At 39.7% G+C, this 25293-nt stretch overlaps 1 protein-coding gene and 1 pseudogene across 4 annotated transcripts in view; both read right to left on the reverse strand.

The window, feature by feature from the left end:
- TPST1 (tyrosylprotein sulfotransferase 1) overlaps nt 1–25293 on the reverse strand; it is a 127806-nt gene that overhangs the window by 52834 nt on the left and 49679 nt on the right. The window lies entirely within an intron of this gene.
- Nucleotides 21765–25275, reverse strand: LOC150009159 (glycerophosphodiester phosphodiesterase 1-like; annotated as a pseudogene).

The following is a 25293-nucleotide window of genomic DNA, read 5'->3' on the forward strand; positions in this document are numbered from 1 at the left end:
CCTCCCCATCTCAGTTGAAAGCAACTTCATTCTTCTGGCTGTGCAGGATAAAACAAAATAAAACTGGAATTGCTTTTTGACTACTCTCTTTCTCTCGTACTCTACATCCAATCTATCAAAAATTATCAACTATACCTCAAAATATATCTGAATATTATCACTTGTCATTAACTCCACTGCCATTCCTCTGGTCCAAGCCAACATTATCTCTTGCCTGGATTTCTAACGTATTCTTCTAATAGTCTTTCGGATTTCTCCTTTACATCCTTGTGATCCACTCTCAGTATATAAGCCAAATAGAGTTTTTAAAAACACAAGTCAGATTATGTCACTCCTATGCTCAAAATCCTGCAATGCCTCCCAGGTAGTTCAAGTCCAAGTTCTGAAAATGGGAGGGAATCTCACCAAATCATCCTCTGAAAATAGAGAAACCAGAGAGCAAAACTACAAACCCATGAACAACATTTAAAACAAAATTAGGTGACAAAGTAGACCCACAAACCCTAAAATTCAAGAGGGTGGAGACAACCAACATAAACATGATACCTGAACAGAATGAATGTTTGTGTGGAAGGAGAGGAAGTGACAGGGCTTCTGAAAGACAGATGTACTGTCAAAATTAGAGCAGACCTACTTGAGAACATCAATTGAAACTGGGAGGGGTTTCAACCAAACCAAAAAATGTGTTCAAGAGGCCCTTGGTAAAAAGTCTGAAAGGGGTCAGAGAAGATGGGGAAACATAAACTCCTGAAACCAACCAGTCCAAGTTCCTTTCCAAGACAGGGAACCACACTTAGTAGTGACTTCTTGCAGTAGAATCAGAATAGGGACAGAGACAAAGGAGTGAGAAGGTTCAGATACAATTAAGGCTGGTGATAGAGCCAGGACATTTCAGAAAGCAAGCCACCATATTATTTAATACTTGTAAAAAAGAAAACAATAAAGGAATATCTTTGAAATTAATAAAGATATCCATTCCTCCTTCTAAAAGTTCAAGAAAACTACTTTCATGCACAAATAACCAACAAAAAGTATAAGGTCAAAAGTCATTATAAGAAAAAAAAGACTCCCCAGGCCCCATTATTAGTTGCCCACTGTGACCTGCCTAAAATAAAACTCAGAGCCAAGTCACTCCACTGAGGGGAATGGCTCCCTCCTGCCTTGAGAGGTAAACCCAAATTCCAAGCAGGACAATGGGGATCCCTGACGACCTGGCCCCTGCTTAACACTGTGGTCTCACTCTGACACCAGTCAGCAGTGTCCCCACAGGCCTGTAGAGGCCTTTGCACACTCTCTGAAATTTTTATCCTACAATTTGAAAAAAAAAAAAAAAAAGAATAAGAAGAAAAACATCTCTAGGGATAAGAAAAACAGCAAGAAAGACATGCCCACAAAACATATTAAAATTGTAACTTACTACTTGAAAACAGGCTAAAGACATTAAGAAAATGATACAAGACATAAAAGAAGAACACACGAGGTCTATCCAGAAAGTATCCAGCCATGTATTATGAAAAATAGAGACATTTATTGAGAAAGATACAAGATTCAAGAAACATTGTACATAGGACAATGACACCTCAGTCCCCTTCCAAGTAGGCCTCACATGGGACCTCACACAGTTCTCCCAGTTGCCATCAGCTGCCCCATACTATTTTCCTGAATTTCATTGATGGTCTAAAATCTCTTCCCTTTCAAATAGGACTTTAGTTTTGGGAAAAGCTAGAAGTTGCAGGGCCAAATCTTGATTGTAGGGGGTGCTGAGTCACCTGGGTGATCTGATTTTTGCCAAAAACTGCATGAGACGTGATGTATGAATGGGCATGTTGTCATGATGAAGCTGCCAATCACTAGTTGCCCATAGCTGTGGCCTCCTGAATCATCCAAAAAGTTTCCATGGAAGTATAATCAAGCTTAACACAAAATCTGATGCAGATTTGTTGCTCTACTCACTCAGTGATTTTGAATGCAATAGCCACACAGTACACATGCTCACTCAACAGCATCTACGGCCCCCACTGACTAGTACAGTGAAGTCGTCATTGTTCATGCATGCGCATTCTAGTCCACTCTCCTTGGCTGCCAGGTTCTCATTATATTAACAAGGGTTGGACTTTTTCCAGACAGGCCTCATAAACCATAATTACAAAAACTCAGAAATTAAGTAATAGAACTCGGGAAAAAATTAGAAATAAAAGAAAAAATCATTTCAGAAATGAAGACTAAATTTGAAGAAAGAAAAGAGTTAATAAATATAACAAATACTCTTAAGTGAAAAGTGGAATCACATTTTCTGATTTAACATAATTAGAAATAGAAGAAACATTTTAAAAATAAAAACTAAATGAAGGGATAAAATGAATTCAGGACAAAGTGACCAAATGTTGAAGAAAGGCCAAAAAAAAAAAAAAAGAAAAAGAAAAAAGAAAGCACAGCATATGAACAATAGGAGTCTTGAAGAAAGATAAAAATCAACGTTAGATAACAAAGGAGATACTGAAAACCAAATTCAAAGAAAATATTCTTTAAAAAAAATTTAGGTAGATATTGACAGAGTGCACAATCTACCTCAGAATGTGTGCTTTATATAGACCAACATCAAGAGATATTCCATTAAAATTATGGGGCTTTAAAGGGAAAAAATCCTTTGAGTATTTAGGCAAAAAGAGCAAGTGACTTATTGGAAAAAATATAAGAACAAATGAAAAATAAGAATCAAAATTAGATATCAGAGTTTTCAACATAAATACTTTTTGTGAAAAGAAAATTGAGCAATCTATTTAATATACATATGGAAGAAAACTGAGTCAAAAAATTTATATCCAATAAACTAACTTTGAGGTATAAAGGGCGCAGAGCAGCTATTATAATAACTAAGAAATCAGGGAATATTGTTCCCACAGACACTTTCTGAAGAATCTACTAGCATGCAAGTCAGCAAACTTTCTGTGAAAGACTAGACAGCAAATATCTTGTGTCTTTCAAGCCAGTTTCTGTTGCACATTCTCCTTTACTTTTACAACACTTAAAAAATATGTAGAAGGGAGAAATCATCTGGAATAACCAACCGAACACCAGCTGGAGAGAAGTCTTATAACCACGGAGAGACAGAAAAGGCCGCTACATCACAACGTGACCGGTAGGGAGTGCGGAGACGCGGAAGGGCTGGCTGGGCTCACACGGGTGGCAGCTGAAGGGACTGAGAAACAGCTCAGCAGCCGGGGGTTCCCCCTGAGAAGGGCAGGGTCTAAATCCCCAGCTGAACTTCCCAGTCTACAGCAACAGAGTGGAAAGTAAAATAGTATCCAGCTGAGAAAAGCGAAAAGCCACAGGGTTTCTTGCTAGCCGGAGAGAAACAGCCGGAGAAAAAGAGCTCTTAAGTGGATCACATACAAAGATATTTTGGTCCCCACTTACCCTGGGCTCAAGCGGAGGAAAGGCAGAGAGGACTGGAGATGCTTGGGGAGAGTTTGGTGTGGTGGCTTTGAAGGGAGAGCTGGGGAAGCAGCCGGCCGGGTCCCAGTGCTGACTCATCTCCACACTGCAGGCAGACCATTCCCGGCCAAGTGGCATCAGCCTGAGGGGAAGCAAAGGCCCTGCCTACAGGAATTAAGCTGCCACACCCATAGTCCTTAAGCCTGACGGCTAATCACAGATTAAATAGATTATCAACTAAAGGAGACAGACAAAGGCAGTAGATCCCTGGAAGTCTCCAACAGGCTGCCTAGGCCCAGACTGGTACAAGATCTGACGCCACCAGGGGCAGATCCAGGAAGTGCAGATCATTCTAAGAAGCACCAACAAACAATAGGAGTCACAAAAATGGGGAGACAGAGAAACAACCCCCCATCGAAAGGAAAGGCAGAGTCCCCAGAAAGAGTGCTAAATGAAAGAGAGGGGAGCCAACTATCAGATACGGAATTGAAAGCATGTATTATGGAGAAGCTCAATGAGCTCAGCGGAAACTGCAAAGAACTCCAGAAGAACTATAAGGAACTTACTGAGCACTATACCAGCATCAAAAAGGACATGGAAGCTATCAATAAGAGCCAGGAGGAAATGAAGAATATGATCTCTGAATTGAAGAACACAGTAGAAGGAATTAAAAACAGGCTAGAGGAAGCAGAAAATCGGATCAGCGAGCTGGAGGACAATGTAGACAAAAACTCACAGACAGTGCAACAAAATGAAAAAAGGCTGAACAAGACTGAAGAGGCTCTAAGACAGCTGCAGGACAACATGAAACGTAATAATATCCGTATCATAGGAATTCCAGAAGGAGAAGAAGAAGAGCAAGGGATAGAAAACCTCTTTGAAAAACTAATGACAGAAAACTTCCCTAACATGAAGAGAGAAAGAATCATGCAAGTCCAGGAAGCACAGAGGGTCCCAATGAAGATGAACCCCAACAGGCCCACTTCAAGACACATCATAATTAAAATGCCAACATTCAAAGACAAAGAGAGAATCCTAAAAGCAGCAAGAGAGAAACAACTAATAACATACAAGGGAGCTCCAATAAGGCTATCATCAGATTTCTCAGCAGAAACACTACAAGCCAGAAGGGAATGGCAAAATATATTCCAAGTAATGAAAAACAAAGGCGTACAACCAAGAATACTCTACCCAGCAAGGCTCTCATTCAAAATGGAAGGTGAAATAAGGAGTTTCCAAGACAAAAGAAGGTTAAAAGAATACATCTCCACCAAACCAGTATTGCAAGAGATGCTAAAGGGTCTGCTTTAAGAAGATGAAGAAACAGAGAGAGACAGAGAGGAACACGAGTACAAAGGGGGGAAATGACAATGAATAAATACTGAAAGAAAGAAGGAACTTCTACCATTTGCAACAACATGATTGGAACTAGAGAGAATTATGCTTAGCAAAATAAGCCAGGCAACAAAAGAAAATTACCTTATGCTATCACCTGTTAAAGGAAACTAATGAACAACACAAACAAATGAGCAAAATTGAACCAGAGGTATGTAAACGAGGAATAAACTAACAGTAACAAAGGGGGAGATGGGAGGGAGAGAAGTGGTAAAAAGGGGAAGGGTCTAGTCAAGGAACATGTATAAATGATCCATGGACATGGACAGCTGGGTGGGGACTGAATGTGGGAGAAGGGAGGGAAAGGGTGCAGAGAAGCAAGAGGGGGAAAAAAGTGAGACAACTGTAATGGAAAAACAAACAAACAGAAAAATTTTTAGTGGGGGGAAAAATAAAAATATAAAGAATAGAAATGCAAGTTCAGTGAATATTAGAAGGACAAGGATTTTCCTTCACACTGTATATACTTTCTCCCTATCTGATCCCTCCAGAATTTGGCATTCTAAAGAAGTAAGTAATGACCTAAGTTTCTTTGCATAAAACTAATAAGACCAGTTGTCAATAGCGATTTTTTGACTAAGACTTTGACTGGAATGTCATGCCTAAAGGAGACATGCTTGGGCTTTGGTTGTTACCAAAAAGCCCTGAGCAACTGGGACTGACTTTCAAAGGTAATAAAAGTCCACGAGATAAAAGGCCTGGTACCTTGGATGGATAAGCGGTCCATAGCAATCTTTCCAGGGAAGGAACGAAGGTTGTTTTCCTGAAAGATTGCTGGAAGGGACCTTAAGGCACAATGGAAAACCAGGAGGACCTGGAAAAGACAGGTGTTTACAGGCAAGGCTGAATGCCAGGTATGTGGCTCAGCTTCTGTGCCCTGAAGGGCAGACTGAAGGTCACCCTAAATGTTCCTTGCGTAAGTTCCAGCAAAGCAAAACTAAAGATCATAAGTGATCATTTGCTGCTCTTGTTGTGTTTATGCAAATGAACAGGATAAATTAAAAATGGACTTAATGCAGTCCCTTTAATGACAAGGAGGGTAATCCTAGGGAGAAAAATCAAGATTCAAGGAAGATCACAATGCCCAGTGGCAGACTATAAAGTAGTACAGCTAACCGTCTTTAAAGTTTCTTTTCATTTAAAATTTGTTTTCATTTGAAAGTTAAACTATGTCTGTGGCATTATCAAAGATGTTTAATTTACAGGCAAGAAGAATGTCAAATGCCTTGCAACTGGATGTCTTTCCGATAAGACAGTCCTACAGATCTATAAACTTGTGTGTGGGTTATGTTACATAAATTAACATGTGTTTTCTGTTTTCAAAGGGCATAAGCCTACGATCTCATTACCTGAGTGATTGTCTGTACGTATAGGCCTCACTTAATCCTGTCTGCATTGCTGCCTCCAGAGACTCAATGGTTTGGCTGAACTAAGTGGCTGGGTTGGTGAAGAATGGGGTGGTCTGTGGGCTTCACTTTAAAACTGGTTTCTCTTTCCTATCCTAATGGCTTGGATAGAAAAAGCCCAGAGGCCTGAGAGGGGGGAAACCTAAAATATTTCCCTCAGTCCAAACTAAGTATAATGGGCAAAAGGGTTTTGGACAGGTGAGATGTACCTGGAATACCTTCCTCTAAAGAAGCCCTTCTTTTCCCTAATGTGGGACATTGAAAAATTAATACCTGTCTTTTGTCATCTAGTGGTTACGGATTGAATGATGTCCTTTAACCCTGTTGCCCCCAGAATACAACAAGGATGCCAGCCTGTTAAACCAAGCATGCCGTTGTCCAGAGACAGCCAACCAACCTGGAGTCTGCACGATCCTTCCCCTTGTGGGAAGGCCACCCTCCCCTCCACAACCCCACTCTTATTAGGGATTTCTTGACCCAAGGGTAGGTAGGACGACGACCATGCCCAGCTTGAAGCAGCTAGAGGAGCTCGAGACCTTCGTCCATTGTCCTTTATAAGATTGTAAAGGGTCTTAAGTCTGAGAGGGAGGGATTGTTATTTTTTATTGTTCAAATATTTAACTAATTAATTAATTATTTTTTAAAAAAAAGAAGAAGAATATATGAAAGCGTGAGCAATGGGCATGGACTTGGGGGGGGAATGTCGGGGAAGGGGGGTGCTGGGCGGAGGGGAGCAAAGGGGAAAAAATTGGAACTATTGTAACAATATAATCAATAAAATATACTTAAAAAAAAATATGTAGAAACCATTCTTAGCTCACAGGCCATACAAAAACAGGTGGCAAGTCATAGTTTGCCAATCTCTGTACTAGAAAGTCAGCTGCAGACGTCCAAAATAATTAAGTGGCACTGAAAAAGGACTGGGATAGCCTGACCAGATAATGGTCTTGAAATACCATATTTTGCTAAGAGAAACGTAGCCATGTTGAAGGAATAGCTGATTCCTGATTTGAGCTGAGCCTATAATACCTTGTCATACCAGATACCAAGAAAGTTATCAAACACTGTTATGGTCATGGTAAATGCATGTAGTAGCCAGTTTGAAGAATCTTCTAGTGGTCACAGATGGGGTGATTTGAATTTCTATGAAAATAATAATAGATTGAAATAGACTGAAGTCATCAAATTGGTCTCTTTGGAAGATATAAAGAACCAAGTCATTAGTTTGAAAACTACCAAATAAAGAATAAGGATCAAGTATTTATCATTCCTTTTTCCTATGTGAAGTATAAACCCGAGTAACCAAATAGTAGATTCAGGGATGTATCACTTTATAGAAGTTTTCCAACTAATATATATAAAAGAAATCAGATTAGAATATCAGTATTTTATCAGATCCAATAAACTGATGAATCTAGGTGCCGAGGGTCGTGGCTGGTAAAATCACAAAAAAAGAAAGACAACTACACATAATGGACATCCTTGCCAAATCAGATCTTGTATCTGATTAATACTATGGATTCAGCTGCCAATTTGCATGAAGTACAGAATTCAGATGAATATACTGGACAGTTATCAGTTCAATTACAAAAATTTTGCAATGAGCATAATTAACATGGTAAATAACTTTACAGGCTAAATGACCCAGGCTATTCTAAAATTAAAGAATATGGTTTAAAAAAGAAATAGAGTGTTTGGAAACTTGTAGATTAAAAGAAACTTAATAGATTTCAAATTCTCTTTAATGGATAAGGTTATAGTATATAGGGATACACAATTGGGTGATAAAACTATAAAGATATATAAGGAAGTGGTTTCTGAGAGTGTCAGAATAGTGGATAGTTTTGGAGGGAAAGGAGATTTAGTTTGAGAGCGTTGTAGAAAGGCTTCTGGATTCAATTTCTTGCCTTCAGTAATAGAAAGTGTGTTTGATTTATTAAAAATCATTACACTATTTTTTAACTGTCCTTACAATGCTCTTCAAGGCCCTACATAACATAATCTGACTTCCACAAACTCCCATATCCTGTACATGTCCAGACCAGGGATCCAATCTGCAATCCATATGCATGACTCCGACTTGGGAATCAAACCTGCAGCCCTTTGGTTACAGGATAACACTCCGACCAACTGAGCTGCACCAGCTGGGGTTTAAGTAGTTTTTCTATTTCTTCTTAACAGTTTTTATTTAGGAATGACAACTGAATTTTATCAGTAGTCTTTTCAGCATTGAATCGATATGATCATATATGGTTCTCTTTAATTTACTGATGTAGTAAGTTATATTAAAAGATTTTTCTGGTATGAACCATTTTTTCATTTTTGAAATGAAAACAATTCAGTCATAATAGCTTATCAGTCTTTGACATACTGGTGAATTCCATTTACTAACATTTTATTTATGATATTTAGCATCTATATGCATAAGAAAATTGATCTGATGTTTTCTTTTCTGTAATTTCTATTAGGTTCTGTCATGAGGCCATGGTTTCATAAGATGAACTGGAGTTTTCCTTCTTCTTCTATGACCTAAATTAGTTTAAACTGAATTGGACTCATTTGTCCTCTAAAGGTTAGAAACAACTGAATTGTTAATTATCTATGGCTTTTTAAATGGAATCTCTTAGTCACCTTTTCAAAATCTTTAATGCTAATCAACTTATTTAAGTTTTCCACCTATCTTGAAAAGTCAGCTATTGTCTCTAAGCTTTCAACTTATTACAAATGTACTTTCATGTAGTATTCTCATATAATTATTTTATTTTATTTTATTTTATTTTTAAAGGAAGGCATACTGACACGACACATGCAGCGCCTCACTTGAATGTGTCTGGAGTCTTGGAAGCTTGACTATCCTACATTCTCCTACAAATGGACCTTGAGAGCTTGTTTGGAGGTTCTAGCAGGGGAGCGCAGCTAACTCGTATACCCTTGACCGAAGACCGGTCCTCTCCTCTAGTTGGGAAGGTCGTCCTCTCCGACTGAGCGCGCAGCTTTGGGAGGGACGCACATGGATAGGTGAGGAAGGGGACCCCCGCCTAGCCAGCCAGATCAGCCGCATCAACCCTGGCGATCAATGGGGTGACAGATGTCGCAGCCAGATCGCCCTCACATACTCACATAGAATTATTTTAATACCTTTTATATCTGTAATTATTTCTTTCTCATCCTTTATATGGTGTATATTTGCTCTTTTATCTCATCAATGTTGTAAAGGATTTATCTTTTTTTTTTTACTTAACTTACTTATTTTTAGAGAAAGGGGAAGGAAGGGAGAGAGAGAAATATCAATTGGTTGCCTCTCAAATGCCTCCAACCCAGGACCTAGACTGCAACCCAGGTACCTAGCCTGCAACCCAGGCACGTGCCCTGTCCAGGAATCAAACCGGGACCTTTCAGTTTGTGGGATGATGTCCAACCCATTGAGTAACACCAGTCAGGGCAAGATTTACCTTTTTAGTGATCATCCTAAATCACCAATTTTGGTTTTTATTTATCCTTTCTACTCTTTTTATCTCTTATTAATTTCAGCTTTTATCTGCATTGGTTTTAGAATCCGCCTATTCCTTTATGTAAGATTATATATCATTTTCCTCACTTTTTATGTGATTTGGGTCTATTTATTTTATTCTTTACCACTTATCAAGACAGACCAAGCTTGATTCATATGCAAGGAGATTTTATTATTAAAGTAATAAGGAGGGTCTCATTAGAAAGCATAATGGAACTACACTAGCAGCATTAAACTGGAGACTTCAGAAGGTATGTGCAGTTTAAGGCTAAACTATGGCTAAACAAGAAAAATAGCTACTTAATGTAAACTCACTGCAACGTATATAATGTGGGTGTACATTCCTGCCCCTCTCCCATCTTCAGTATTTGTTCGACAAAGACAGGAATTTTTGTCTCTTTTGTTCACTGATGTATCACAAGTGCCTACAATGGTGCTAACCACATAACAGAAGGTCAATAAATATTTGCTGAATGAATAAACTGGAGAAATCTGTTCCTAATTCTTCAGATAAAATCAGCCTTTCTAGCTTCGGATTAATAGTTAGTAGTACAAGGTCAAGAAAAAAATCTCTCTCCTCCCATTATTAACCTTTCTCTCGCCTGCGCCCTTGTCATGTCTCAGTCCTTATTCTTCAGTTCCTTAAACATTCTTGGATGAAAGCAGCTCTGTTTTGGTTTTGTCTCTGCTTGTTTTATTTTCTGTGTAGCAACATCTTGGTGTTTGGCCAGCCTTGCATTCTTTGCAAGGAACGGATTTCATTTCTTTTTTATGGCCTACAAGTAGTTGTAGAAACACTGGCATTCAATTTCTCACACGTTCCCTCACTTGCTCATTCTGCCTTTATCTTCCAGCATGAAATAACAGAACCAAGCTGCTTAAATGTTGCTAATAACCGCTCTTATTTTATTCTGGACTTCAAAAATAACATTTGTGATGAAATATTTAAATGTTACCTAAAATCAAATAGTGTAATCGGTAGATTCATCATTAGATCTGGGTTTAAGTTTTTCTCAAAGGTAAAGTTTTAATATGTTATATCTTAACTGAGGTTTTTAGCCTTAATTAATGAGACTGTGGTTGAACTTCCTTCCACAATGATTTTACTTACACAGTATTATTTATGTCTGATTTGAACAACACTGACAGAGCAATAAAGATATATATGCCGTCAAGATCTTAACCTATCTTTCATAATACAGAGTACAAACAGAACTTCAAGAACAGCAACTTTTAAGTGTTTAACTCAAAGTTTTATTTATACACCCCTGTAACCACCACCCAGAAGAAGACAGAGAACATTCCCAGCAATTTGTTCCTTTTTTATTGCCAAGTAGTAACTCATTGTTTGAATACACCACGTTATCTATTTCCTTGTTGATGGACATTTGGATTTGTTTCCAGCTTTTGGCTATTATTATAAATAGTGCTGCTATAAATATTTTTGTATGTCTTTTGGTATAATTTACTTATGTGTACAACTTCTTTCTGTTACATGTATAGTCAGGAGGATATCTGATCATAAGGTAGCGTATGCTTTGCCAAGTAGCTATACTAATTTACAGACCCCGTTTGATTGACACTTAATCAAAGAATGTCTAACCTTTTTCCCCTTGTGCTTCCTATCCTGACCTATAGAAACTATGACATAATAAATGTTTGCTGTTTTAGGTCACTACATTCTGAGAAGCTTCTGGGTTGATGAACATATCCACATGCTGGGAGGGTGGAGCACCCCAGTTTCACGGGGCCATAAGCTCTCACCCTTGGAACCCCCTGGACCCACCCTTTGTAAATCTTTATCTAGCTGTTCATCTGTACCCTTTAGAAGAATGTATCTAGATTTTCCCTCTTAGATGCAACCTTTTAAATGAGAAATAAACCAAGACTCAAAGCAATAAAGTAACTTGTGTAGGTTCATAAAGCTTATAAGCGGCAGGATGAGCCTCTTTTAAATGGAGGGGAATGCTCTTCAGTTATTATTTTAAAGCCTCTCCAAGATAAGTTTAAAATTTCTTTTCAGGCACTTCCCAAAGAGCTTCACTCTGTGCCTGCGCATGCCAGCCCATGCAGGAACCTGGAAAGCAAAGACATCTACTCTGCACCTGTGTAAAGAACACAGCCCTATATAAGGCTGACCCTGGCAGCATTTCAGGGAGCCATACTCTTAGTGTGCGCTCCTTAGTGAATCAAGCTCCCTCCCGTTTTCCTTGCCCTCCACCTTGTTTTCAGTAAACCTCTTCTTTTGAATCGGTTTCGTTTCCTTTCTCTTCCTTTATCATTAATCCTTACCCGAGGATATGTTCATAGATTTTAGAGGGGAGCAGGGAGAGAGAGAAACACTGATGTAAGAGATGCGAGGATGATGCTCCAACCAACTGGGCCACCCAGCCAGGGCTCACCTCCTCTCTTGATTTCTATCTGGAGAGAGGGGCAAGAACCACTTCACTAGTGACAAAACCATGAAAATTAGACTAAGTAATCAAAATCTTAACCATTTTACTCACTGAATATGTCTTCACAGAAACTAATATAAAATACTTCATTGGGGATAAAAGGTTTAGGCAGATTACAAACAGAATTTTTTTAAAATAAATGCCTGATTTAAGACTACTGATGTCTACTTGAATAAAATAAATTGTTCATTTGTTTTTTAAAAGAAAAAGAATAATATATCTTGGATTTGCTGTAAAACAATGCAGAAATTGGAGGAAGGAGAAAGTTAAATGAATCAATGTTGGCCTATATTAATAATTGTATGTGGTCATATATAGGGGTTCTGTATACCATTATACTTTTTGTATTTGAAATTTTTAAATTTAAAAAAAGCTTATTTTTAGATTTCTCAACCTTGGCACTACTGATACTCTGGGCTGAATAAATTCTTTGTTGTGGGGGCTGCCCTGTGCCTTGTAGAATGTTTAGCAGAATCCTTGGCCTCTACCTATTAGAGGCCAGTAGTGCTACCACGCCACCATTGTGACAATCAAAAATATTTCCAGATATTGCCAAATGTCTTCCAGGAAGCAAACTGATCCCCATTGCTTTAATATAAGGTTGCTTGTTATTATTAGAAGTCCTAGCTTTGGCAAAACCACAATAGCTTAGGAAAACTGCAAGATGTAAGTATACAAAAGTCATCTGCATTTCCATATAAGAATGACTACTAAAATTTTAAAACAACACATGCATTATTTACATTAACAACAAAAATAAGGTAATAATTAGTTAAAAGAAATATGTCTTTTATAAACAACATTGTAAAATATAAAAATACTTAATACCTAAATAAATGGAGAAACATACTATTTATGAATAGGAAGACTTAATATCATAATGATGGCTATCCTCAAAATTATCCTTAAGTATAATTTATATGGAGGAAGAAAGGGCTAAAAATGACCAAGGCAGTCCTAAGGAAAAACTAACTAGGGAGCATGTACTATTAGATATGAAGACATTTTGCAAAACTATAGTAGTAATTAAAATAGAGTGAAATTGAAGAGAGAGATCTCACCAACAGAATAATGCATATATGGAAATTTACTATTTAATTATCTGGTACTAAACATTACTAGGGAAAAAGCAACTATTCCATAAAAAGTTCTGGGAAACTGGTCATTTTTATGGAAAAAATAGAAAATGAATCTGTACCTCACATCAAAAAATAAATTCCACATTGGTTAATAAATTTCAGATTACTTAATGGGAAAAGAAAATTTTTTAAGTTTTAGAAAAAATATGAGACTATTTTTATGACCTTAGGATAAGAATTTCTTTACAAAACACAAAAATAGTTCAAACCATAACAGAAGACTGATAAATGTAACAAGTTTAAATTTTCCATTCATCAATACTACTTATCCGTAAAAAAGAAGGAAATCTTACCCTTGTGACAGCATGGATGAACTAACAAGCAATATAGAGACAGATGCATAGATAGAGAGCAGGCTGACAGCTGGGGGCGGGAGTGCTTGGTGTGGGGGGGGGGTAAAGGAACTGAGTAAAAGAAAAAAAGAGAGAAAAAACTCATAGACATGGACAATCATGTGATGATTTGCCAGGGTAAGGGGGGATGTGGGGGAGTGTATGGGGGGGACAAATGGTGATGAAAGGAGTCTTGACTTGGGGTGGCAAAAACACAATACAGTGTACAGAATGTGTATTGTGTAATTGTGCACTTGAAACCTGTATAATTTTGTTAACCAGTGTCACCTCAATAAATTTGATAAAAGAAAAAAATCACATAATCAAAAAAATATTATAAAGTTAAAAAACAGGTTAATGAGATAAACAATTTATAACATATACATTAGATAAATGCTATCAAAAAGAAAAAGACAAACCTTACCAGTCAGAAGCATGGGCAAAAGTCATGAACAAGCATTTCACAGAAGAGAATCACAAATAGCCAGTGAAAATATACAGTATTCAAGCTCATTAATCAGAGAACTAAAATCATGGGTTACCATTTACTCTTACTCAATTAGAAAAATTTAAAAACTGGGCTATACTATATAATTAAGTAAGAAGGTTATAAAATGCTTTATAATTCTGTACACTGAATGATCCCAATTTTTATTACCTAAATATTAGATGCTGACTTACATATAACTTTAAATATATATATATATATATATATATATATATATATATATATAATACTGAAATAACACCAAATATTAGCAGTGAAAGAAAGAAAAGTTCACTGGTGAGGATATAGATCCTTGGGAAGTTTTGTATTCTGATGGTGGCAATATTAAACTACTGTAAACATTTTGGAAAACAATTTGGCATCACCCAATGATGTTCAATATGCATATTCTCAATGATCCAGCAATTCTGTTCCAAAATGTGTATCTTAGAGAAACTCTTGAAGGGAACACTTTAAAATGTTCATAGCCCCAAACCAAAAAAACTCAAATGTTCATCAACTGTATAAATGTATAAGTAAGCTATATTATACCTATAATATGTGGCAATAAAAACAAAACAGTAATAGTTATACAGTTCAAAAAAGATAAACCTCAAGATAATGTTAAGCGAAAGAAAAAAAGAAGGGAAAAAACAACTGAAAGAAAAAAACAAACTGTGATGCCATTTATGTAAAGTTAATAAACAGGCAAACTAAACAAAAATAGGAAAAACTTGACAAGGCAAGATCAGGAATCACCATCAAGCCCTATAAAATACATTGCTACTGTAATGCTGAAATTCCCAAACTGCCACATTGATTTCCCTACTAGTTTTTCAAATCAGTTGCCCATTTTGCTTCATTAGCTAGACAAATGCTTCATGAGTTGAGTAGCTTTACTCTAAACAAGTTTATAAGAGTATATGACGAGGTCTGTCCAGAAAGTATCCAGCCGCATAATATGAAAAATAGGAACATTTATTGAAGAAGATACAAGAAACATTGTACATAGGACAATGACGCCTCAGTCCCCTTCAAAGTAAGCACCTTGGGACCTCACACATTTCTCCCAGTGTCTCTTCCACTGTTCAAAACATTCTGCAAAATCCTTTGTTGGAATCGCCATCAGCTGCCCCATTGTATTTTCCTGAATCTCATTGATGGTCTGAAATCTCTTTCCTTTGAAAGGAGATTGTAGTTTGGGGAAAAGCCAGAAGTCACAGAGCACCAAATCTGTGCTGTAGTGGGGCTGAGTTACCTGGGTGACTTTGATGTTTCACCAAAAATCTCTATATGAGATGTGATGCACGAGCAGGCGCATTGTCATGATGAAGCTTCCAATCTCTCATTGTACCATCCCCAAAAGCCTTCTGAATCATCCAAATAGGTTCCATGGAGGAATGTTTGAGCTTAATGCAAAATTTCATGCAGACTCATTGCTCTACTTGCTCAGTCATTTCGAATGTGACAACCACACTACACATACACATGCTCACTCAGCAGCATCTACCGCCCACACTGACTACTACAGGGAAGTCATCATTGTTCACACATGCACATTCCAGTCCACTCTCCTTGGCTGCCAGGTTACACTGATATCATGTAAACTGTCTTCATTATATTAACAACAGCTTTACTTTTTCCAGACAGACCTTGGAATCAGTATGTGAAAACATTAACTGAAGTACTTGGTACTATGCTATGTGCCTCACACACATTTTTTGACAGACATAAGCATTTACTACTAATAATACTATACAGTTAGACAGTTACTATGCTACCGGCTTTATAATAATTTTACTTTAATTCTCACAGCTCTATGAAGTAAATACTCTTACCACCATACCAAATGGGTACTATAGTTATCCTTATAATAATAAAGATAATATAACATTTTTGACCACTTACTAATGCCAGGCACTGGGCTAAATGTTTAGTCAATTTAATTTAATTTTCACAACTTTATGAAGTAGGTATTATACTATTAGCATCCCTAATGGATATTATTACCACCCCAATTTCTAGGATAAGAAAACTAAGGGGGAGAATGAGGTAACTAAGAATAGGTAAACTAAAGTAACTCACCCAGGGTCATACAATTAATAAAGGATAGAGATGAAATTTGAACCTACATGTATCTAACTCTAAAGCCTGTGTTTAGCCACTTTCACATGAATTATTTTATTTAACATTTAAAAGCTCTGTAAAGTAAATATAACAAAGGGGTTAACAGCACAGGTTCTTGAGACCTCTGGTCAAGATGGAAGCATAGGTAAAGAAGTCTTGACTCCTCACACAACCACAGCAAAAGTTACAACTAAACTACAAAACAACTATCACCCAGAATTGTCAGAAACTGAGCTGTATGGAGTCTGACACCAAGGAATTAAAGAAAGAGGGGCACAGAAGTGGAGGCACATGGAGATGCAGAACAGGCACTCCCACACCCATGTGTGGTGGATAAAAAATGAGAGGGATACCTTGGGAGCGAGGGATCCCGGCCCCACACCAGGGTCCCCAGCCCAGGGTTCCAGTGCCAGGAAGGTAAGTCCCCATAACTTCTGGCTGTAAAACCAAGAGGCGGGGTTGGGGTGGTGGAAGAAGCTGTGGGATTCTCAGGAATCTCATCTTAAAGGGCCTGAAAATGGATTTAGGACTTTCTCAGTCTTACTGCCTCTGGTCTCCAGCACCATGGCAGTGGCTGGAAGGGCACCAGTGGCATATAGGGAGAAACTGATGTGTCTGGTATCAGGGTGAGTGCCGGGGGACAGCTTCCTCCCTGAAAAAAATCCAGAAGCCAGCCAACAGTATTGTCCCCTTTCTGAGCCCTCCCTGACACAAAGCCACAGAGTGGCAACACCATATGGGAGACTCAACCTGGTTCACATGGATTCCCCACCCTGGTGATTACCTAAGGCTCCGCCCCATTCAAATTACAAGTGCCCTTTTCTATAATAGGGCTAATAATGCTAATAATAGTACAATAATGCTACTAAGGCATGGAGTCAAAGAAGCTCTACCTAATATATGGAAACAAACACAGGGAGACTGAAAAAATGAGGAGACAAAGAAATATGGCCCAAATGAAAGAAGAGAACTCCAGAAATAAAAAAATAAACAAAGTGGAGATAAGCAATCTATCAGATGCAGAGTTCAAAACACTGGTTATTAGGATGCTCAAGGAACTAACTGGGTACTTCAACAGCATAAAAAAGACCCTGGCAGAAATGAAGGTTACACTAAGTGAAATAAAGAAAAACTTACAGGGAACCAACAGTGGAGTGGATGAAGCTGAGAATCAGATCAATGATTTGGAACATAAAGAAGAAAAGAATATTCAATCAGGACAGTAAGAAGAGAAAAGAATCCCCCAAAACAAAGATAGGCTAAGGAGCCTCTAGGACAACTCAAACATACCAACATTTGAATCATAGGGGTGCTGGAAGAAGAGAGAGAAATTGAAAACTTATTTGAAAAAATAATGACAGGAAGCACAGAGAGAACCACACCAAGACATATCATAATTAAAATGCCAAAGATTAAAGGTAAAGAGAGAATCTTTAAAAAACAAGTTAAATATATTTTATTGATTATGCTATTACAGTTGTCCCAATTTTTCCCCTTTCCGCCCTCTGTCCTGTACCCCTCTTCCCTCCAGAAATCCCCCACTTAGTTAATGTCCAGGGTCATGCATGTAAGTTCTTCGGCTTCTCCATTTCCTAACCACTCTCGCCATCCCCCTGTCTAATTTGGACCTACCAATGCTTCTTAATCCCTGCACCTTTTTCCCCATTCTCCCCATTCCCCGCCCCCCAGCTGATAACCCTCCAAATAATCTCCATACTTATGATTCTGTTCCTGTTCTTGTCGTTTGCTTACTTTGTTTTTTTAGATTCAGTTGTTGATAGTCGTGAATTTTTTCCCCTTTTAATGTTCATAGTTTTGATCTTCTCCTTTTTTTCAAATATGTCCCTTTAACATTTCATATAATAATGACTTGGTGATGATGAATTTAGCTTTATCTTGTCCTTGAAGCACTTTATCTCCCCTTTGCTGGATAGAGTAACCTTGGTTGTAGGTCCTTGCTTTTCATCCCTTTGAATACTTCTTATCATTCCCTTCTTGCCTGAAAAGTTTCTTTTGAGAAGTCAGATGATAGTCTTATGGAATTCCTTTTTAGGTAACTCTCTGCTTTTCTCTTGATGCTTTTAAGATTCTCTCTTTATCTTTAACCTTTGGCATCTTAATTATGGTGTGGTCCTTTTTGGGTCCAACTTGTCTGGGACTCTACATGCTTCCTGGACTTGTATGTCTATTTGTTTTGGCCATATTAGGGAAGTTTTGTTTCATTGTTTTTTCAAATAAGTTTTTAATTTCTTGTTCTTTCTCTTCTCCTTCTGGCACCCCTATGATTCAGATGTTGGTACATTTAAAGTTGTTCCAGAGGTTGTTCCTAAGCCTCTCCTCAGGTTTTTTTTGCATTGTTTCTTCTTTCTGTTCTGGTTGAATGTTTATTTCTTCCTTATGTTCCATATCATTAATCTGAATCCCAGCTTATTTTCCCTTCACTGTTGGTTCCCTGTTGGTTTTTCTCTATTTCACTTAGTATAATCTTCATTTCTTCCTTTATGTTGTTGCCATTCTCAACTTCTTTTAGCATCCTTATCACCAGTATTTTGAACTCTGCATCTGATAAGTTGGCTATCTCCATTTTGTTTTGTTCTTTTTTTTTTTCTTTCTGTTTTTTCATTTGGGCCATTGTTCTTTGTCTCCTCCATTTGGCAGCCTCCCTGTGTTTCTCTGTGTATTAGGTAGAGCTGCTTTTATTCCCTGTAAAAAGCACCCACCTGAATGAATGTGACTTCTTTAAACACTTGGTTGTTGGATTTCTATACAGTTCAATTTTATGGCAGTTCTGGGTGTTGTTTTGATATTTAGTTGTGATTCTTTTTGTGGTTGTGCGAGGAGGCAAAGTGTGTATACCTATGCCTCCATATTGACTAGAAGTCCTCTACACAAACATTTCTTGAAAGATAAAGGCAAAAACACATTTTAAAATGCCTTGAGCCCTGGCTAGTGTGACACGGTGGATTGACTTCTGTTCTGCAAACCAAATGGTCATTGGTTCGATTCCCAGTCAGGGCACATCCCTGGGTTGTAGGCCGGGTCCTCAGTTGGGGGTGTACCAGAGGCAACCACACATTGATGTTTCTCTTCCTCTCTTCCCCTCTCTCTAAAAATAACTGAATAAAATATATTTTTTAATGCTTAAGTAAAATGCCTTGATTTTTTCTAACCTCTATTAGTTTGGAAGAATTATATCAGTGAGTTCTGTATTATTTTTTAGAGCCATTATATTTAAGACTATGACTTCGAATGGTTGAATAATATACTAAAATGGAACATGGTATTTGAAACATTAAAGTTATAAGGCCAGTCACTGGGAAAAGCTAGTGCTACTGCAGGACTTGAAATGACTAACTAAAAGCATCAAGGATAAATAGTATATTTAAAATTCTATAGTTGTACCTAAATGTAGGACTAAAGCTAAATTATGAGCCAGCCAAAGCAATCTGTTTCCATCCCTTTCTCTACTTGTTAAATTCTTTGCTTCTATATTCAGTTCTTTAAAAGTCTGGGTTATATACACTAGTCTCTAAGGAAGACTCTCTGGACCACTCCAGAATGAAAGTGTACTTTCTTCTACAAAATTCTTTCATAGAATTTATATGCTGACAGGTGATTACCCTATACTTCCTACTATTCTTAACTGGAATTGACCAGGAAGGCAAGAGGTGCCAAGCAAACTGAACATAACTGGAATTCATGAGCAAAGCAAAGGAAAGCTTAACTCTCACAGTTAACAAGTTAAGGCAGGTAAAATTGTGAAGGCCTTCCATATTTCTGTCTTCAACAACTTCTGCATATACGAGGTCTGTCCGGAAAAATTCTAGCCATTGTTAATATAACGAGAACGGTTTGTATGACATTGATGAAACCTGGAAGCCAAGGAGAGTGAACTGGAATGCACATGCATGAACAATGACGACTTCACTGTACTAGTCAGTGGGGATGGTAGATGCCGCTGAATGAGTGTGTGTACTGTGTGGCTGTCACATTCAAAATGACTGAGCGAGTAGACTAACAAATCTGCACCAAATCTTGCATTAAGGTTGAACATTCCTCCACGGAAGCTATTTGTATGACTCAGAAGACCACAGCTATGGGCAACTGGTGATTGGCAGCTTCATCATGACAATGTGTACATTCATGCATCACATATCCTGCTGAGTTTTTTTTTTTTTTTTTTTTTTTGTGAAAGATCAAATCGCCCACATGAATCAGCCCCACAACAGCCCAGATTTTGTGCCCTGTGACTTCTGGCTCTTACCAAAACTAAAATCCCCTTTGTAAGGGAAAAGGTTCCAGACTATTGATGAGATTCAGGAAAATATGACAAGGCAGCTGATAGTGACTGGGAGAACTGTGTGAGGTTCCAAGGTACCTACATTGAAGGGGACTGAGGCATCATTGTCTTATGTACAATGTTTCTTGTATCTTCTTCAATAAATGTCTCCATTTTTTCATATTACGTGGCCAGATACCTCCTGGACAGACCTCATATTCCTGAGCTATCTGGTGATTATTTTGTTTGTTTGTTTGTTTTTTTAGGATTCTGCAATTTTTTATTTACAGAGAAAATTTTGGTGAATGTCATATGTTTTTCCAACGACCACAGAAAAAGGGAGCGTTTGCATTCTAACGATAACGGTAGAGACGCAGGCTTGCAGTGAAGACTACATTTCCCATCGTGTACCGCGCTCTCACAAGTACTACGCCCTCCATCACCGGGCCAGGACGCTTACGCACCTCAGGGATTGTAGTTTTCTGGCGGCCCCACCGTTTCGGCGGCCGGGAAGCAACCACCGGAAGTGCCTGCCCTGAGAGGTGGAGTCCGGCCCACGTCGGCAGTTGCCAGGAGCCGGCATTGCCACCTGAGACCGGTAATGTGGCCGGGAGGAGGAGGAGAAGGCGGCGGCAAACAGAGCTGCTCTCTGTCAGTACCAATTGAGCCATTTGCTTCCTGACAAGGCCCGTGGTGACGGAACGAAAGATGGCCATGCCCTGGGAGAGCAGGTGTGTGTAGGTGCCGAGGAGGCTTGACTCAGAGCGTCCCTGCTATGAAGCCAAAGGCAAATATTTTAAATAAGTAAATTACCTACGTGTTTCAAGTTTTAAAATGTCAACTTTGAACGATCATGCATTTCCCATGCATTTGCATTTGCACCCCCAAACTGCTCAACTCAATTTGTGCTTATCCTCACTGGGTCTTGGTGTATGCCTCAGCTAGGCCTGGGCAGGGGCTGTTGTGCCTTTTTGCAGACCCAGGTTTTCAAGAACAACAGTGTTTAACTCAGGCATTCTCTATGGAGCACAATGGCAACATCAGGATTTCCTTTGGTTCAGGTAAAAATGCAATTACCCACGACTGCTAGGCTGGCTGCCTGATTCCCCATGGCTTGGGCTAGCACAAAGGGTTTTTCAGTATCCCTTCATGAGGCCAGCAGGCAATCTTTGTACCCATGGTTTCCTCCTGGTTTCCTCCCTGGGGAAAAGTCTAGAACTGAGATGCGCAGTCTTCCAACATGCTGTCGGTGATATAGCTTGAACCAAGATGGGATTCATAGTAACTTTTTTCATCAAAGGTATTAACAGTCCAACCAACAACTTGAATGCCTTTAGCTGACCACTTCTTTAAGTGGGATACAAAATCCTTTTGCATGAGGAAAGCTGAAATTCCACATAAGTACAAGATACTGTGCATGCTCCAATCAAGCTAAATGTCCATGACCACAAACATAGACTGTTTCCAAAAAGCAGCATAGCGTGGTTTCCCTCCTCCTGTATGGCTAAGGCTCCAAGGTCTGTGAGTTAAAGCCGTTACTACATTCTGGTCTGTTTGTCTCATCTTATAGATAACTTCTGGCAAGAAAAAGCAGACCATACTATTATTGTATAGTTGAGGAAACTCCATATACATTTTCTTTAGAGCATCAGTAGACTTATTTGCATGGCCCTTGATATCAAAGAAGATGTGAGGTTAAGATTTAGGCACTCTGCAACTGCCTCCCTGAGGGAAGGAATTTTTTTTCATCAGGGAAATCATTCCTTAATCTGTGATTTGCTGCAGGATTAAGCTTCCTAATTTGTTCAAAAGTCAAATCACACAATCGACCAGTGCCATCTGTCGTCCTATCTACTGTGTTATGCATTAAGTCAGGAATCCTGACTTCCAGCCAAGATGGAGGCGTAGACAGACCTATGCTGTGTCTCCCTCCACAACTAAGAAGGAATACAACTACCTCAAAACTAGAAACAACCAGAAGTTCCAGAAAACCGAAGTGCATGGAAGTCCAGCAAACAAGGATATAAAGAAGAAATACTCATCCAGACAGGTAGGAGCAGAACCCAGGCGGAGAGGACACGGTGTGGTGGTGGCAGCAGTGGCAACAGCAGCAGGCAGGCGGAAAGTGAAGTTACACGTTTTAAAAAGTCAGGAGGGACACCTGGGGAGCATTCCCAGCTCCTCACCAGAGGAGCTCACTGTCCCAGCTCCAGGTAATCAAGCCTCATTGCTTTTGACTGTGCAGACCAGTGGGGGTTCAGACGGATGCAGAAACTGCGGGTCTCAGCAGAGTATGCTTGTTTAAAGGGCCCCCACAGACCTAGAATGTCCGCAGACCCACCTACTCTGGGAATGACGGCCAGGGCAGCAGCTAGAGGGGCGCCAGTCTGGTGCAGAAGTGGGAGAAGTGCCTGGAAAAGGGGCGAGTGCTGGGCAAGCGGCATTGTTCCTTCTCAGACCCCTCCCCCACATACAGCGCCACAACGTGGTGAAACAGGTCGCCCTGCACTGACGAATCCCTAAGGCTCCACCCTTACAACGTAGTAGGAGCGACAGCTCTCCCTGGGACATGGAAGCAAACAAACACAGGAGACTTCTGGCCAAGATGGAGGCCTAGACTGACACGGTCCATCTCTCTCCACTACTAAGAAGGAATATAACTACCGCAAAACCAGAAATAACCAGAAGTTCCAGAAAATAAATGGAAGTCCAGCATATGAAGTTATAAAGAAGTGGTGCTCATCCGGACAGGTAGGAGGGGCGAAGCCAGGGAGAAGAAGTCAAGCTGAGCTGTCCACAGCAGCAGCAGTGACGGCAGCAGGACAGCGGTAAGCACAGACACCCGTATTTAAAGGGAGGTGAGAAGTGCCTGGGGAGCACCCCCAGCTGCAGACCAGACCCGTCAGCTTGTGATTCCAAAGCCGGGGAAGGCAGACCTCCATTGCCTTGGACTATAAGGTCCAGTGGGGGTGGGGACGGAGGAGGAGGCTCCCGGTCTCTCAGCGGAGATTGAGTGGCAGGAATTCATCTTGGACCCCCACCTCCACAGAAAACGCCCAGTTGTGATGAGTGCACAGGGCTCCCTACCCCCTATAGCGTAAGAGGTGCGACAGCCCTGCCCAGGAAGCAAAGGTAAACACGAAACTGTTCAGGATGGCACAGATTATGATAGAGATCCCAGTGATGCAGCTGACCAGACAGCAAATTTCTAATCCAACGAAGCAGCAGATAGGAAATCTTTCTGAGACACAGTTTAGAGCTTTGCTTATAAAAGCGCTTACAGACCTAACAGCAGATCTTAAACAAGATGGGGAAGGAATGAAGGCTAGTCCTGCTGAAATGAACAAAAACACATACGAAACTAGTGGTGAGGGCAAGAAAACCAGGGATCAAATCAACAAAACGGAACAGGGAAGGAACAAACAGTCAGCCAGTGCAGAAAGAGAAAACGAGAAGTGACGAAAATGAGGAGAGGCTCAGAAATTTATCAGAAAGCTATAAGCAGGCCAACATCTGAATCATAGGGTTGCCAGAAGGTGAAGAAGAAGAACTAGAAATGGAAATATTATGTGAAAAAATAATGAAGTAGAACTTCCCTAACTTGGGGAAGGAAATAGACTTACAGGTCCAGGAAGCACAGAGTTCCAAAACAACTGGACCCAGGGAGAACCACACCAAGACACATTATAATCAAAATGTCAAAAATTAAGGATAAATAGAGAATCTTAAAAGCAGCAAGAGAGAAGAAGAGAATTATGTACAAAGGGGTCCCAATTAGACTATCAGCTGATTTCTCAAAGGAGACTCTGTAGGCAAGAAGGGACTGGCAAGAAATATTCGAAGTAATGCAAAGTAAAAACCTACAACCATGATTACTCTATCCAGCGAAGCTGTCATTCAGAATAGAAGGGCAGAGAAAGTGCTTCCAGGACAAAGTAAAACTGAATGAGTTCATCAGATCCAAACCACCGTTATATGAAATGTTAAAGGGACTAATTTAGGAGAAAGGATCAACACTATGAACATTAAAATGAAAGCTGTATCACAACAACCAACAACAGAAGCTAGAGAACTGAAACAAAGGCAAACTAGGCAACGAGAGTGGGAAAAGAATTATAGCTATGGGGAACATTATGGGGGGAGGTCAACAGGGAGGGGGAAGGGGGGAAAGGGAGGGAGATGGTGCAGGAATTAGGAAGCATAGTAGGAGAGGGTGGAGTAGATAGGAAGATGTTGAGAGGAACTATATGCACAACCAATGGGCATGGACTAAGGGGGGGGCGGACAGCTGGAAGGTGGGATGTCATTGGGTGGAGGGGAACAAAGGGAAAAGAAATTGGGGCAACTGTAACAGCATAATCAATAAAGCATATTTAAAAAAAAAAGGAATCCCATCAGAAGTAAACTCAATGTCCAACTCTACGCCTGTTGCTCCATTATTAGCTGCCTGCCGAATAGCCGCCAGCGTGTTCTCGGGAGCATCATGGCTGCCGCCACGGTGGGTGATGGCAGAAATGCTGTCCCGAGGCTTGAGCACCTGCTGGGCCCTGCGGGAAGGCAAAGGCTCAAAGCTGGAGAAGCGCAGCAGTAGGTAGAGGCTGCCAGTGAAGAGGCAGGCACTGAAGGGGCTACGAGTCACCAGCAATAGCAGCAGCAGTATGAAAGAGAAGGGGCCCAGGAGGCCCCCCTGTTCCTCCCACAGCCACATGCCGGCGCCCACATCAGC

This window comes from Furipterus horrens, unplaced genomic scaffold (assembly GCF_987537825.1).
Source record: "Furipterus horrens unplaced genomic scaffold, mFurHor1.1.pri manual_scaffold_5, whole genome shotgun sequence".
Taxonomy (NCBI): Eukaryota; Metazoa; Chordata; class Mammalia; order Chiroptera; family Furipteridae; genus Furipterus; species Furipterus horrens.